Below are 16639 nucleotides of genomic sequence, written 5' to 3'. Positions count from 1 at the left end.
AAAGTTAAATTTTAAAAGAAAAATTAAATGGGGAAAGAAAGTAAAACTTTGGTGGGGAGGAATAAGAGGAAAAGAAAGAGAAATTATATAAATAGAGAAAGATAGCATGGAGGGAAATACAGAATTATTAATCTTAACTGTAAATGTAAATGGGATGAACTGTCCCATTAAAAGGAGGCAGATAGCAGAATGGATCAAAACCCAGAATCCTAGAATATATTGTTTGCAAAAAATACATTTGAGGCAGAGAGCTTCACACAGCATAAAGGAAAAAGGATGGAGTAAAATGTATTATGTTTCAGATGAAGTAAAAAAAAAATCAGAGGTGGTGATCCTGATCTCAGATAAAGTAAAAGCAAAAATAGATTTCATTAAAAGGGATAAGGAAGTAAACTACATCTTCTTAAAAGGTACCATAAGTAATGAATCTATTTCATTACTAAATAAGTGTACACCTAGTGCCATAGCATCCAACTACCTAGAGGAAAAACTGAGTTAATTACAAGGAGATACAGACAGCAAAACTTTAATAATAGGGGACCTTAACTTCCCTCCCTCAGAACAAGTTAAATAAATAAGTAAATAAACAAGAAGGACATTTCGAAGGTGAATGAAATCTTAGAAAATTTAAATATGATAGACCTCTGGAGAAAACTTAATGGGGATAGAAAAGAATATACCTTTTTCTCAGAAGTACATGGCACCTATACCAAAACTGATTATGTACTAGGGCATAAAAATCTTATAACTAAATGTAGAAAGGAAGAAATAATAAATGCACACTTCTCAGACCAAAATTACATGTAATAAAGGATCATGGAAAGATGAACCAAAAACTAATTGGAACTAAATAACTTAATTTTAAATAATGAGTGAATCAAACAGCCAATTATAGAAATAATAATTATATCCAAGAAAATGATACTAATGAGACATCATACAAAAATTCATGGGATGCAATAAATGCCTATATGAATGAAATAGAGAAAGAGGAGATCAATGAATTAGGTATGCAACTAAAAAAAAAGCTAGAAAAAGAAAAAAAAAATTAAACATCCCCAATTAAATACCAAATTAGAAATTCTGAAAATCAAGGAGGAGGTTAATAAAATTGAAAGCAAGGATGGGGTGGCTAGGTGGCATAGTGGATAAAGCACTGGCCTTGGAGTCAGGAGTACCTAGGTTCAAATCCGGTCTCAGACACTTAATAATTACCTAGCTGTGTGTCCTTGGGCAAGCCACTTAACCCCATTTGCCTTGCAAAAACCTCAAAAAAAAATTGAAAGCAAGGAGCCCATTGCTCTCATAAATAAAAATAAGTTTGTTTTATGAAAAAGTCAATAAAATAGATAAAGCTTTGGTTAATCTAATTTAAAAAAGAAAGAAGATAACCAAATTACCAGTAGCAAGAAAAAGGGGTGAACTAACCACCAATGAGGAGGAAATTAAAGAGATAATTCGGAGTTCCTTTATTGAACCATATGCCAATAAATTGGATAACCTGAGTGAAATGGATTTTACAAAAATTTACAAATTTACAAAAATTCAGACTGCCTACATTAACAGAAGAGAAAATAGCATACTTAAATGGACCCATTTCAGAAAAAAGAAATTGAAGAATCCATCAATCAACTCCCCAAGAAAAAGTTTCCAATTCCAGGTGGATTTACAAATGAATTCTACCAAACATTTTTGGAACAATTAATTCCTATTCTACATACATTATTTTAAAAAAAATAGGAGAATAAGTGCTTCTGCCAAATTCCTTTTATGATACCAACATGGTGCTGATACCTAAACCAGGAAAAACTAAAGCAGACAAAGAAAATTATAGACTAATCTCCCTAATGAATATTGATACAAAAATATTAAATAAAATTTTAGCAAAAAGACTATAGCAAGTTCTTGCTAGGATAATACACAATGATCAGGTAGGATTTATACCAGGTAGGCAGGGATGGTTCAATATTAGAAAAACACTCAACATAATTGAACACATAAATAGCAAAACCAACAAAAATCACATGATTATCTTATTAGATGCTGAAAAAGCCTTTGATAAAATACACCATCCATTTCTATTTAAAACACTAGAAAGTTTAGGAATAAAAGGAGTTTTCCTTAAAATAATAAATAGTATCTATCTAAAACATCAACAAATATTATATGTAAAAATAACAAATATTATATGTAATGGGGATAAAATCAGGGGTGAAACAAGGATGCCTATTATCATTATTAATCAATATGGCAATAGAAATGCTAGCTTTAGCAGTAAGAGAAGAAAAAGAAATTGAAGGAATCAGGATTGGCAATGAGAAAGCAAAGCTTTCACTCCTTGCAGATGATATGATGCTATGCTTAGAAAAGTAAAGAAAATCATCTTAAAAAACTCCTTGAAACAATTAACAAATTCAACAAAGTAGCAGGATATAAAATAAACCCACCTAAATCATCAACATTTCTATATATGAACAACAAAGTCCAAAAATAAGAGATAGAAAGAGAAATTCCATTTAAAGTAACTATAGACAACATTAAATACTTGGGAATCTACCTCTCAAGACAAACTCACAAACTGTATGAGCCCAATTATAAAGCACTTCTCACCCTAATAAAGTCGGATCTAAATAATTGGGAAAATGTCAATTGTTCATGATTGGGTCGAGTTAATATAATAAAATGACAATTTACCCAAATTAAATTATTTATTCAGTGCCATATCCATCATACTATCAAATAATTATTTTACCAAGCTAGAAAAAAATAGTAACAAAATTCATCTGGAGCAGCAAAACGTCAAGAATAGCAAGGGAATTGGAAAAAAAGTAAAGGAAAGTGACCTAACTCTAACAGATCTAAAACTATACTATAAAGTGGTAGTCATCAAAACTGCCTGGTACTGGTTAAGAAATAGAGTAATGGATCAATAGATTAGGGTAGATTCAAAAGAAACAGCAGTAAATGACAACAGTAATCTACTGTTTGACAAACCCAAAGACATTAGCTTCTGGGAAAGAACTCACTATCTGACAAAAAATGTTGGGAAAACTAGAAAATAATAAGGCAAAAACTAGGACTAGATCTACATTTCATGCTCTATACCAAAATAAGGTCAAATTGGGTACAGAATTTAGACATAAAGGGTGATTAATGGGTCAAGAAATACTCTATCAAATCTATGGAAAGGGGACAAATTTATGACCAAACATGAAATAGAATACATTATAAACTGCAAAATGAATGATTTTGACTACATTAAAATAAAAAGGGTTTGCACTAATAAAATCAATGCTGCCAAAATCAGAAGGAAAGCAGAAAGCTGGGAAGCAATCTTCACAGCTAGGAGTTCTGATAAAAGTCTCATTTCTAAAATATATAGAGAATTGCATCAACTTTATAAGGTCACAAGTCATTCCCCAATTGATAAATGGTCAAAGGATATGAATAGACAGCTTTCAAATGAAGAAATTAAAGATACATGCAATCATATGAAAAATGATCCAAATCATTATTGATTAAGAAATACAAATTCAAACAACCCTGAAGTATCACCTCACACCTAGGAGCTTGACTAAGATGAGAAAAAGGGGAAATGATCAGTCTTGCAGAGGTTATGGGAGGATTGGGATAGTAATGCATTACTGGTAGAGTTGTGAAATGATCCAACCATTCTGGAGAGTTAATGGATCTATGTGCCCAAAGATCAATAAAACTGTTCATTCCCCTTTGGCCCAGCAATTCTAATATGCAGAAGAAATCATAAAAATGGGGAAAATTCCACATGTTCCAAAATATTAATAGAAGCTTTTTTTGTAGTGGCAAAGAATTGGAAATTGAGGGGATGTCCATCAATTAGGGAATGGCTAAATAAGGAATGGTACATGAATACTATGGAATATTATTGTTCTATGAGAAACCATAAATGGTCAGACTCTAGAGAAGCATGGAATGAGTTACAGGATCTGATACTTAGCAAAGGGAGCAGAACCAAGAGAATAATGTACATATCAACAACAACATTTTGAGATTATCAACCTTGATGGAAGCAGCTCCTCTCAGCATTTCACAGATCTAGGACAATTCTATTAATGTTTGTCCTTCATCACTGAGGAAGACCATGATATCAGGGAGGTGATGCCATGACAAGCACATGAATTGGATTTGCGTGAAGTGAAGCTGTGCTAGGTCACCAGCCTTACTTTCTCCTCCAGACTCATCTGGGTCCAGTGGCCAGATATAATTCAGGATGACTGGAGGTGGCCCTGGATGTGAGGCAATCAGGGTTAGGCAACTTGCCCAAGGTCACACAGCTAGTCAGTGTCAGAGGCTGGATTCAAACTCCTGCCTCCTGATTTCAAGATCAGTGCTCTATCCACTGCCATCTAGCTGCCCTGGACAATCATATTAGACTGGCTATGGACAATACTATCCCCATCTAGAGGAAGAAAAGCAAAGCAAAACAAAACCAAAAAAAAAATTAAAAAAGCTTCAGAATCTGATGAACACTTTATAAAAAATATCTCTTATGTATCTCTTGCCCTTGATCCTAATTCCTCATACCATAAATGACTAATCTGTAAACATGGTTATCACAAATATGTATATACAATGTTAATCTGTTTGCCACTGAGGGGAGGGGGATGGGAAGGAGGGGGTGGAAGGAAATTTTGTAACTTAAAAACATACACATGCATATGATGAATGCTGAAAAACTTTCATAATATGCTTGTAAAAATGAAATATCAATTAAAAAAAAGAAATATCTCTCTCATATGTTACCTTTTACCTTCTAATCACCAGATCCATTGCCTTTGTTTTCAGAATTTGTACTTTTGCTTTATTTCAATTTTTGGCTCTGTTGACCTCTCCTCTCTTGGCTTTAGAAACAACAACCTTTTTCTATCCTTTTATTTTCTAAGGCCTCCTTTGCTTATTCTTTATTTTCTGCTTTACTCCTTAATGTGATTTTCTCAAAGTTCCTTTTTTTCTATACTCTCATCTTTGGCAATCTTTTCACACCTGGTTCATACCTCTATAACGATGACCTACAAACCTACCTTTCTGAGGGAAAATGTAGGGGGGTGGTGTTTTTGTTTTTTCTTCTTTGAAGAAATAGGAGACTATGCATATGATGTCAGATCTGGTTGATGTGATGCTTAATTTTGCTTTTTTTTTTAACCCCCTCTTTCTTTTTTATTCTTTTGTGACAAAGGATGGATTGATGGATAAATGGGATTTTATTGTTACTGTTTCAATCATGTCTAACTCTTCATGACCCCTTTTAGGGTATTCATGACAAAAAATATTGCAGTGGTTTGTCATTTCTTCTCCAGATCATTTTACAGATGAAGAAAATGAAGCAAACAGAATTAAGAGACTTGCCTAGGATCACAAATCTAATGTTTGATGTCAGATTTTAATTTAGGTCTTTCTGACTCCAGATCTGTTCCTCTATCCATTGTTCCACCTATTTCCCCCGTAGAAGGGATCTTTTCAGAAGTAATAAGTATAAAATCCAAAGATAAATAAAATCTGATATACACATATAAGCATACATATACACATATATACAGATATTCACATTGTACATATGCAAATAAATACACAATGCATATATATACATACCCATACATACATGTGTATTCCTAACCTTTTTCTGAATTCTGGAAACAGTTCTGAAAGTCAACTGAGTTGATTTCTGGAAGTGTGTGTTGACATGGAATAGAGGGTACCTACTTTGATTCAGAGCATATTTATATTATTGTTTCTCATTCACTTACAATCAATGAATGGGCATAGCTTTAGTCAAACAGAGACCTTAAAAAGGGGCATTGTATCCAGGGTCATCTTTACTTGTCTTGATTTATATCTGGCTACTGGTACCAGATAGCTCTGAAGGAGAGAGAGAGACTGATAACTGCACAGACCTTCTTCACTTAAATCCAATTCATTTGCAAATCATAGTATCACCTACCTGTTGTCATGGTTTTCTTCAGAAAGAAAGATAAACAACAACTACAAAGTAAGGAAAAGTTTCTTTATTGTCTACTGAATCTGGACTAAGAATGCATCCAAAAGACACTACTGAGGCCAAATTGGGTAGTTTTTTTTCCCCTGAAGCAAGAATTGCTATGAGCCTTCTGGCAAGCTGACCCCTTGAAGGTTAGGAACACATGACCCTGCTATTACTCTTGTCTCTGTAGTGTCTTTCCTATAACCTGATGAGCTTCACCGAAAGAGCCCTCATATTTCTGGACCCTCATTGGTTACACTTTTGTGACACAGACATTGTCCATCAGCACCTCGAACTCATCATGGTTTATTTGTTGCAGAGAATTACCCTTCTAAAACTGAAAGGAATCTCAGAGACAATCTAGTACAATCCTCTAATTTTTCAGATGAGGAAATTGAGGCTCAGAGAGATTCAGTGATTTTTTTTCCCCTGTGTTACTCAGATAGCAAATATTAGAAGCAGCAGGATTAAACTTGGATTTTCTGATTCTAGAACCAGGGTTCTTTACAGCATTCCTTTTTCTTTCCTTCTGATATCAGTTCATTCCACTGAAAGGAAAATTATAGCAAATTATTATCATGCATTTCCTTTCCAAGGCAATGAAACTGTCTCACAGTAAGCATCTAAGGGGCAGGGCCATGTTTCTCTTTGCTCTGGGCAGCCCCCAGGATGTCACCAACTACAAGCTGGTACTTAATGGAAGATATTATATGCTGACAGCATTGCCTTAAGCTAAACTCTTTTCTCATCTTAAAAAATTCAAGATTTGTTTTTCTCTCATTTTCCCCTCCTCAACTCTCTCATCTTGGGCTTGAGGTATTTCAGAGGACAAATAACTGTTTTAGGTGTGGTTACCTGAGTGCAAGTAGATGAATGAGTTTGTGAATATATGTATATATGTACACATATGTGTGATGTAGTACTATACTGGAAAGTATTTTTGTTTGATTGTTTTGGTTTGGGGTTTTGTTTGCTTGATTTTTCAATTTTTTTTTTGCAAGACAATTGGAGTTGAGTGACATGTCCCAGGATCACAAAGCTAATAAGTGTCAAATATCTGAAGATCAATTTGAACTCTCTTATCTTCAAGGCTACTCTATTTATTATGCCATCTAGCTGCCCCAGCTGGTATAATAATTACCCGGTATAAAAGCTACCTGGAGCAAGGGGAAAAGGGATGTAGGTAAGACACACTTAAGTTTAATTTGCATTACTAACATTTGTTTTGCTATTTTCTTACAAAAAAGTCTGGACTTTAGATAATTTAGATATGAGATTGTCTAGACTTCAGACCATCAGTGTCAAACTTAGAAATGGGACCTCTAAACTGTACATAAGGACCCCTTCAGGTTTTAGAAATTCACATATTAACATTGTTCATGTTCTATTATATTTTTATTTATTTTGTTAAATATTTCCCAATTATCTTTTAATCCAGTTCTAGGGAGTATTTCTGGCTGCATTGGGCAACTATTTGTCACTTCTACTCTAGTTAATTAGCAAAACAATAAATCAAACTCTGATTTAGAGCATTTGTGGATTCTGAAGTGTCAATGCTGAAAATTTAATAACATGGTTTGAACTGGCTCTAGCAAACCCTATATGGATGAGAGGACAGTGAAAGAGAGGGGAGAGAAGGGGGGGGAGAAGGGGGGAGAGGGAGAGGGAGAAAATGGGACAGAGGATGAACTAGAAAATGAAGCATAATACTGTGGAAGAATGTTATCTTTGGAGTTGGAGGACTTGGATTCAATTATCCTCTTAACTACTGAGTAGTGTCAGGCAAATTACTTTCTGTCTTTGGACCTCAGCACTGATCTCTGTAAAATGAGTTGGACTTGATTATATCAGAGGCTCTTAACCTTGGGTCTCTGAACTTGTTCTTGTAGTAGTCTAGAAACTGTATTTTCATTTAATTGGTTCCTTTGTAGTCCTATGCATTTTGGGGGAGGGTGGGGGTGGAGGCAAGATGGTGGAGTGAAAGGCAAGCATTTTGACTACCTATCCAACACCCCCCCACACACACACACACACAATAGTCCAAAAAGAAGCCAGACAGAATTCTGATAGGAAAATCCATGAAAAAGTCACAGTGAGCCATTTCTCCCTCTAGAAGCATTTAGGAAGCTAGACAGAGAGGTCTGTGGACATTAGGGCAAAGGAACAGTAACACTCCCAGAAGTCGCATCATGGCTGATAGAACAGCTCCAGACTATTTCAGCAGCAGTCAAGTACCCAAAGATGGTAAAGGTCCTGAACACTTGGGAAGAAAGAGATCTACATCAATTCCTGGTCTGGTACTGGGAACAGGAATAGGTTCTATCTGGCAGCCCTGTCACCCATTACCTAGTTCTTGGTCACAGTTCCAGGGTAGAGAGCAATAGTTACAATCATGAAGAAGGGACTCTACCTTCATGTCAGCAGCAAAGAGCAAGTTCCTGAGATAGAACTGTGGGACTCTACATCTAAGAATAGAGAGGAGGAGACTTAGTTCCAACCTTAGATTTTGTACATGAAGTTGCAGTGAAATAGTCCAGGACAGGAGACCAGAAGCAAGGGGGAACCAGCAGATTCTGAATCTGAACAACCTCTCAGTCTGCTAACAGTAATTCCCAGCAGCCGTCTATATAAACTCAATCACACACAAGTCACCAAAATGAATCAGAAATTTGTAGAGCACAGACCAAGAAGTCAAAGCACTTTGGAAACACTAAGAACTTAGACTCCCAGAATGAGCTGAGAAAATAGTAAAAGATATAAAAGATCAGAATGGCTTAGGTTGAGTGAGTAGAGCCTAATATATATATATATATATATATATATATATATATATATATATATATATATAATATATCTATCTTTCTATTGTACAAAATCAGAAGAAGACTGGAAAAAATGAATAAATAGAATAAGAACTTAACCATAAAATCTACATGGCGACAAGAAAATTCAGGACACATAGAAAAAAGATTACTTGAAAACATCTACAAGCAAAGCTTCAAAGAAAAATGGAGATTGGATACAAGTCCAACAAGAATTCCTAGAAGTTAAACAATATTTTTAAAGGAGCAATAAAAAAAGATTTAAAAATTCAGATTAGAAATGATAGTGGGTAAGTTGGGAAAAAGAAATGAGATCAATGCAAGAAAAGTATGAAAAAATAATTAATTGCTTGGTTAAAGAACAAAATATACTGAAGAAAATTATTCCAAATTGCCAAATGGCAAAAGAGATGTAAAAACTTATGAAGAGAGGCAGCTAGGTGGCACAGTGGATAAAGCACCGGCCCTGGAGTCAGGAGTACCTAAGTTCAAATCCGGCCTCAAACACTTAATAATTACCTAGCTGTGTGGCCTTGGGCAAGCCACTTAACCCCATTGCCTTGCAAAAACTAAAACAAAGAAACAAACAAGCAAAAAAAACAACTTATGAAGAAACCCTTTTCATCTGAAAACGGCTAGTTTATAACGACTACCAAAGAAATCCTTGACATGAAAAGGTTAAGAACCCCTGATCTAATGTTTGCTTAATCTTTTACTTTTCATACTGAGTTTATATATTATTTATCCCTCATCCAGGCAGGCTCTATGTTGCAGAGCAAAAAAACTGCAAGGACATCTTAGATATGTCAAATGCCCTGCTCTAGGCTACATGGCTCTACCCCCTTTCAACACTCTCAGGTGCTCTAACCAGATTAAAATACAATTTAGAAATATTTTTTAGATAAGTAGAAAATACAATAAAACCTAGATAATATTACATTTTAAAATTATACCAATATGAAGCCTGAGGGGATCAAAATATGGGGATTTAGTGATCCCCAGTTTTTATTTGAGTTTGACATCACTGCCTAAGAAATTATCTGGTCTAACACCCCCCCCCCCCTCACAACTTTACCCAGGGGATAAAAGGAATTGCTTGTCTGAGATTTTATATAGTGCGGGCATAAATGACAGAGCCAGGATTCAAACCAAAGGCTTCTTTTCAGGTGCTCTAACACAAAGCACATGGTTTTCAAAAAAATTGTATAACTTACTGCTTAGTCTGTAGCTCTAGAACCATCTGGCACTGAATTTGTACATCTTTGATTCTTAACAAATGATTGGTAAATTGAGTTGTATGTCTCTATATGCATACAGTCATGTTTCTATGCATCTGAGTATGTATCAGTATATGTATATACATACATATATATGTGTATACACATATATGAAAAGGATAGGAATGGGACCTTGAATTCCTAGTATTTAAGTATAAGTATGGAAATAGGAATGGGCATTATGGATATAATTATAAGTATAGGCATTGTGTTCATGTGTATGTGTAAATGCAAATAGGGCTGGAAGGTGGTAATTATATGTATGAGCTTATGCATAAACATGAACACAGACACAGGCATCACGTATGTGGACATGTGCATCAACTACATAGGCATGCTTGTAATCATTTATATGTGTCTATGCATTTTAATGTATTTATACCTGTGTCAATGCCTTCATCTATTTACAGCTTGAAGCCCTCCCAGACCAGCTGTGACCCACTCTGAGCAGCTTCTGGTTCCTTGCCAGACTTTATGTCTAGGTTTAACCTGAAGGGATTTATTTCATCTTCTGTAGCTCCTGCTGCTCTATGTTTTGTGTCTCTTTGGTCTTCCTTTGATGTGGGTGCTTAAAAACCCTAGGGCATTTCCACTGAGGAAAAGCAGTTGCTGGGCTTGAGAAAGAGAAATAAAGAAAGTAGCAAGATTAAAAATGTGAATTGGGTCCCACTTCCAGGCTCACCCTCTATCTTTCCTCATAGGTAGCCTTGATAGCTTCATTCACTCCAATCTGAGTGTTGGTGAGGACCCCTAGGACTAGGACTGAGGGCCAAGTATCTCCACCCTGGACTCACAAGGTTTGCTACGTGCAGCTGGCTGAGGCCAGACTGCATTAGACAGGGTGAGATCTTGAAACTCTGGCTGCAGAATTTGATATAGCAATGCCTTTCTCTTACTTTTTTTTTTACTAAAAATATTATGAAAGTTATTATACTGTGCACACACCTTTTGACCTAATAATACCATGACTGAGTCTATAACCCCCAGAGAGATCATAGAAAGAGAGGAAAGTCATACACACACACACACACACACACACACACACACACACACAAAACAAAACTATACCAAATTCTTTGTGATGGCAAGAACTAAAACCAAGGAGATACCCAATAACTGGAGAATGGTTGAACAAAATAAGGTGTGCAAATGAGTTGGATTATTATTGGACTGTAAAAGATGATGAAAGGGATACTTTTAAAGAAAACTTGCATGAACTGATGCAGAGGGAGGTGAGCAGAAACAGGAAAACAATTTCTACAATAATTCTCAAAAATGAACTTCAGGGACTTAAAAACTCTGATCAATAGAATGACCAGCCTCAGTTCAGGGGTCAAAAGAGGAAGCATGTTACTTTGTTCTTGACAGAGAAGAGATAGACTAAATTTGCAGAACAAGATCCACATTTTTGTACATAAACAACATGAAAGCAGCAAGGTGTTGTAATGAATAAAAAGCTAAATCTGAAGTCAGAAGATTCATCTTCCTGAGTTCAAATTTGGCTTCAGACATTTAATAGCTGTATATCTCTGAGCAAATCATTTAACCCTGTTTGCCTCAGTCTCCTTCTCTGTAAAATGAGCTGGAGAAGGAAATGGCAAAACCACTCTAATATCTTTTCCAAGAAAACCTCAAATGTGGATATGAAGAGTCAGACACAACACAAGCAAGTGAACAAAAACTGTGGGAATTTGTTTTGCTTGATTGTTCATAGTTGCCACAATGATTTTGTTTCTTTTCTCAATAAAGAAGTGTAGGAAGTAAGAGAGAGGGAAAAATAAGTGCTCATTAATTGAAAAAAGTCATAAAAAACCCAAAGAATTGTGCTTTTTTTCCTCACTTTTCATAAAACGATCTAAGTAAATAATTTAATTATTTTATACAAAAAATTGAGACTATTAGTATTTGTATAACAACACACTAGCAACTCTCAACTAATAAAAATAATAGATAAAATGAGGAAAATAATTGCAATGCTCTATGTATTGTTATTGGATCATAAATTTAGAGATGGCAACCCAAATTCCTAGTCTTATCCTTGAGAAAATCATGGCTCAGAGAATTTAAAAATTTTAAATCCTGTCTGGGAATTTAAATTCCAAATCCAGAGCTCTTTTCACTGCAATGTGTTGCCTTCCAAAGGTGAAATACTTGTGATGAGAAGCCATCTTCCCTTGTACCCCATTGCCTTTTATCTTTCTATTTTCCTGTCTAGGACAGACAAGTTACCTGGAATCAGAAGTGGTAGAAAAGTAGGGGGTTATTGACTGATCCCTAAGAGGCAGATGTACCCTTTAGCTCAGTATCTTTTTGCTCAAATCTGAGACTGAATTAGCTAAGTGATCCAGGCAGCTTCTTCCATTCATACATAGTTGGCATGATTAATATTATAATTATTAGCATCAATAACAGCAAACACTTGTATAGCATTTTAGGGTCACAAAAGGTCTTATGCTCATTGCCTCATTGGATCCTTACACTATCCTTGGGCTACAGGTAATGTAAATATTATTGTCCTAATTTTATAAATGAGAAGTCTGAATCTCAAGAAGTTTAAGTGATTTGCTCAAGGACACACAGTTTAATTAATGGGGGTGCCTCAAATTAGGTCTCAACAAACAGTCCAGTGAACAGACTTTTCAAGTTCACAGTTTCTCCCCAGCAGATGCTTTGGTGCCTGAAATTCCAACATTAGAAATTAATTCCTTGATATTAGAGCATGGTCCTCTCTAGGTTCTAAACTGCTTTTTTATCCTTTGTTATTAAGGATAGCTATGTGAGACAGTGGATAGACTACTGGTCCTGGAGTCAGGAAGACCTGTATTAAAATTAAAACTTCTTCAAACTCCCCTTAGCAGAGTGACCTCCCCCATCTCCCATAATTTAATGTTCTGTACCTCAGTTTTCTTATCATGAGAATAACAATATATATTATATAAATGTTTGTCTTATGTCACATTTAATAGCATATCCCCAATTAAAAAACAGACTTCAGGAGGCCAGCACAGCTTTATGACAAATGATCATCCAGTCTTCCCTTAAATATCTACAGTGAAAGGCAACTCCCCAGGTCCTGTGCCAATAGATTCCATATCAATTTTTGTTAGAAGATTTGGTGTTAGAAGATTTTCCTTTTTCCAAGACAAAATCATCAACCTCTTTGTCACTTCCACTCATTTTGCTTCCACCATTGTTTGAGGAAAGGAAAATAGATCTCATCCTTCTTCCACATAATAACCCTCTCACTGTGCAGTGAAAACAATACTAGATTTAGTCATAAGTCCTAGGTGTGAATTCCAACTCTGTTCCTTGGGACCTTGGGCAATTCTCTAGACTATTTCCTCATCTATTTGATGGAAGTGGGGAGGGAGGTGTCAGGAGGTGGGGGACTGGAGGGGGTGCGAAGGGATGAGTGGTAAGTGGAAGGGGTGGAGGAGTTGGACTGACCTCAAAAGTCTCCTCAAATCAATACTTGAAGACCATTGCCTTGATCACTTGGCCTATGGTAGACATTCTATACATGTTTATTTCCTTCCTCATCCTCTTCCCCATTTAACATAAGTAACAATAGTTCATTTTCAGACGGTGCTTTCAAATTTATTCAAAGTGCTTGATGATCATTATGTTGGGGGCTGATCAACTAAATCCTGCTCCCTTCTCTCAGCACCCTCTATTTCCTCTCCCTTGATGAATGTGACAGAGAAAATTTTCAGATTTTTGGGTGACCCATTTGAACAATGAAGTAGGGCATTGAGCATTGCATGATTATTATTAATAATAATAGTTAGCATTTAATTAGTATGTTAAGGTTTGCAAAGCATTTCAGTTTTGTTTCCTTATTTTGTCTCTGTGAGATTGGAACTATAATTATCCTTTTTTATAGATGAGGAAACTGAGGCAGACTGAGGTTAAATGACTTGATTATAGTTACACAGACACAATTAATGTCTGAGGCAGGATTTGAAGTCAGGCCTTCCATATTCTGTCCTGCATTCTAACCGCTGTACCATCTTAGTGTCTCCATTAAATGAAAGCAAGTGATCATCGGATCAAGGCAATTAGATAAAAGCTAAGGCCCTTTGTGGCTATGAAAAAGCAAGTTGATCCCACTCTGGAACTAGCTGAGACAAGCTTTGTTGAGTCAAAGTTTCACCCCTCCTCTTCCTTATATACTCAAAAAATCACAAACTAAAATCTGGAAATGACCTTACAGAGAGGTAACAAAGTCTAACCTTCTCATTTTATGAAGAAACTGAGGCTTCAAGTGATTTTTTTTTCAGGTTCACACATCTAATAAATTACCATCAAACCCAGGTCTTCCTGATTTTAAGTCCTGAACTCTCTTCTCCATACCATATTGCCTCTCCAGTCAATCACATTCAGCATTCATTTCCAGAGACTTCCCCATTCCCTTCTCTTGCTCTTTTTTTCATCTCCTTCCTTCACCTATAGATATAATTATTCAGGTAGCTCTTCTGGAACATTCTGAATCATCTTTCTGATTGAACCAGTCTGAATCTCAATTCCCAATTTATTTCCCCTCCTATGGGTAGATAACCAGAACATTATCTCATAGCAGCCTTTAAAAACTGCCAATCTGCCTTTCCTCCCATTGGGCATTTATTTTGAAAAAAATACTTCAACATCTGTGTAGAGCTAGAAATAAGGAGTGACCTTTTTTCTTTTTTTGGGGGGTTGTTTTAAAATTTTTTAAATTTAAATTGAATTAAAATGTACAATTAAAAATTTTACCAATAAGTTCCCTCTCCCACAATAGAATCCTGTTTAATAACCAATAACAAACAAGTACGTAAAACAAATCAAGTGTAACTGATCACCTATGCAAGAATCCAAACCCATAGTTCACACCCTTTTTTTTTCCCAAAAGAAGAATCAATATCAAACATTGTGTATAATCTAAATTCTGGTATCTTTTAATATTATTTTCAGTCATTTATAATATAGCCATTGGGAAATATTATCCTCCTGCCTCTGCTTTCTTTGTCCTGTATCAGTTCATACAAGTCGTCCTATGCTCTTATATGCATGTCCCTGATGGCACAGTGAACTGAAAAGGGTGTTAGATGAAGAGTCAGTAGATGCTTCAAATGATGATCTCAGGAATCACTAACCTTTCTCAGGGTTGCTGCTTATTCCACTGTGAAAGTGGAGGGATTGAATTTGGTGACCTTCATTTTTCCTTCCATCTCTAAATCTAAGAGCTTGTGATCATTTCTTATAGCACAGTATTACTTTATTACATTCATAATGTAAGAGGTAACATATATTAGTGGTTAGAGAGTTGACCTCTGGAGCAAGAAAGACCATCATTTATTTCCTGCCTCTGACACTTCTTGGCTACGTGACTTGGGACAAATCATTCAACTTTCACTGCTACAAGAAGTTCTCATAGATCATAAGTGTCTGAGAAGGTATTTTAATAGAGTAGAGCTTCTCAAACTTTTTTTATCTCAGGATCCCTTTACACTATTAAAAATTACTGAACATCTCTGAAGAGCTTTTGTTTATATGAATTATATTTATTGATATTTATTGGACCACAGTTTCTTCATCTGATAATTGTTCAATTTATCTTTTAATCATTTATTAATGATAAATTTTTTAAGATATTTACTTATTCATTAAAATAATAAATCCATTACATGTCAAAGATTCTGGTGGGACTTGTCATTTCCTTCTCCATTTTACAGATGAGAAACTGAGTTAAATAGGGGTTAAGTTACTTCCCCAGCAAAACATAGCTAGTAAGTGTCTGAGACTGAATGTGAATTCAGATTTTCCTGACTCCATGTTTGGTACTCTATCCACTGTACCACTAACTTCCCCCTACCACCATTTCCCAGTCACCTATTTAATATTACTTATTTGTGCTTTTGTTTTCTTTTTTTGTCTATCACAAAACACAGTTTAATTTCTTTTCCAGTCTCTTGATTTTAGGAAGTTATTTGAATATAGATTTTGAGAATTATATTGCTAAAAAGCAAGGCATACCTCTCATTGAGAAAAAAGGTTTGTAAAGAGATAGCAAGAAAACTTGTAAATATGATGGACTTTTCTATGGGTGACCCAGGGACTGATATGAAATAAGAGCTAGGAAGTCCAAGTTAATGCTCTGTGAACCTGCCTATGCTGCTTCATATAGAGATGGAATGTTTGTCTAAGCCTGAACCTAAGCCTGAGCCTGAGAGCATCAGCATTCTTGGAAGCCAGTCAAATGTGATGGGGAAGGAGAAAGTAGTGGATAGAAGTGGGCCTTGGGGAAGGTGTATGGCAGCAAAGACAAAAAGAAAATTTCCAACTTTTAAGAAGCTCACAGTTTTTGGAGGGGAGATAGCATGTGCATCAGTAAATATAAGCAAAATATACCCAATATAGTTTGGGGAAAAATGAACTAACATTTGGGGGATCAGGAAGTTTCATGTAGAAGATGGTGTTTGAGCTAAATTTTGAAGAAGAGGTGAATTTCATGAATTAGAGGTGTTCACAGAATTTTTACTGAACCA

The sequence above is a fragment of the Macrotis lagotis genome, chromosome 4 (assembly GCF_037893015.1).
Source record: "Macrotis lagotis isolate mMagLag1 chromosome 4, bilby.v1.9.chrom.fasta, whole genome shotgun sequence".
Taxonomy (NCBI): Eukaryota; Metazoa; Chordata; class Mammalia; order Peramelemorphia; family Peramelidae; genus Macrotis; species Macrotis lagotis.
The sequence above is the reverse complement of the archived record's forward strand: the minus strand, read 5'-3'. Positions refer to the sequence as shown.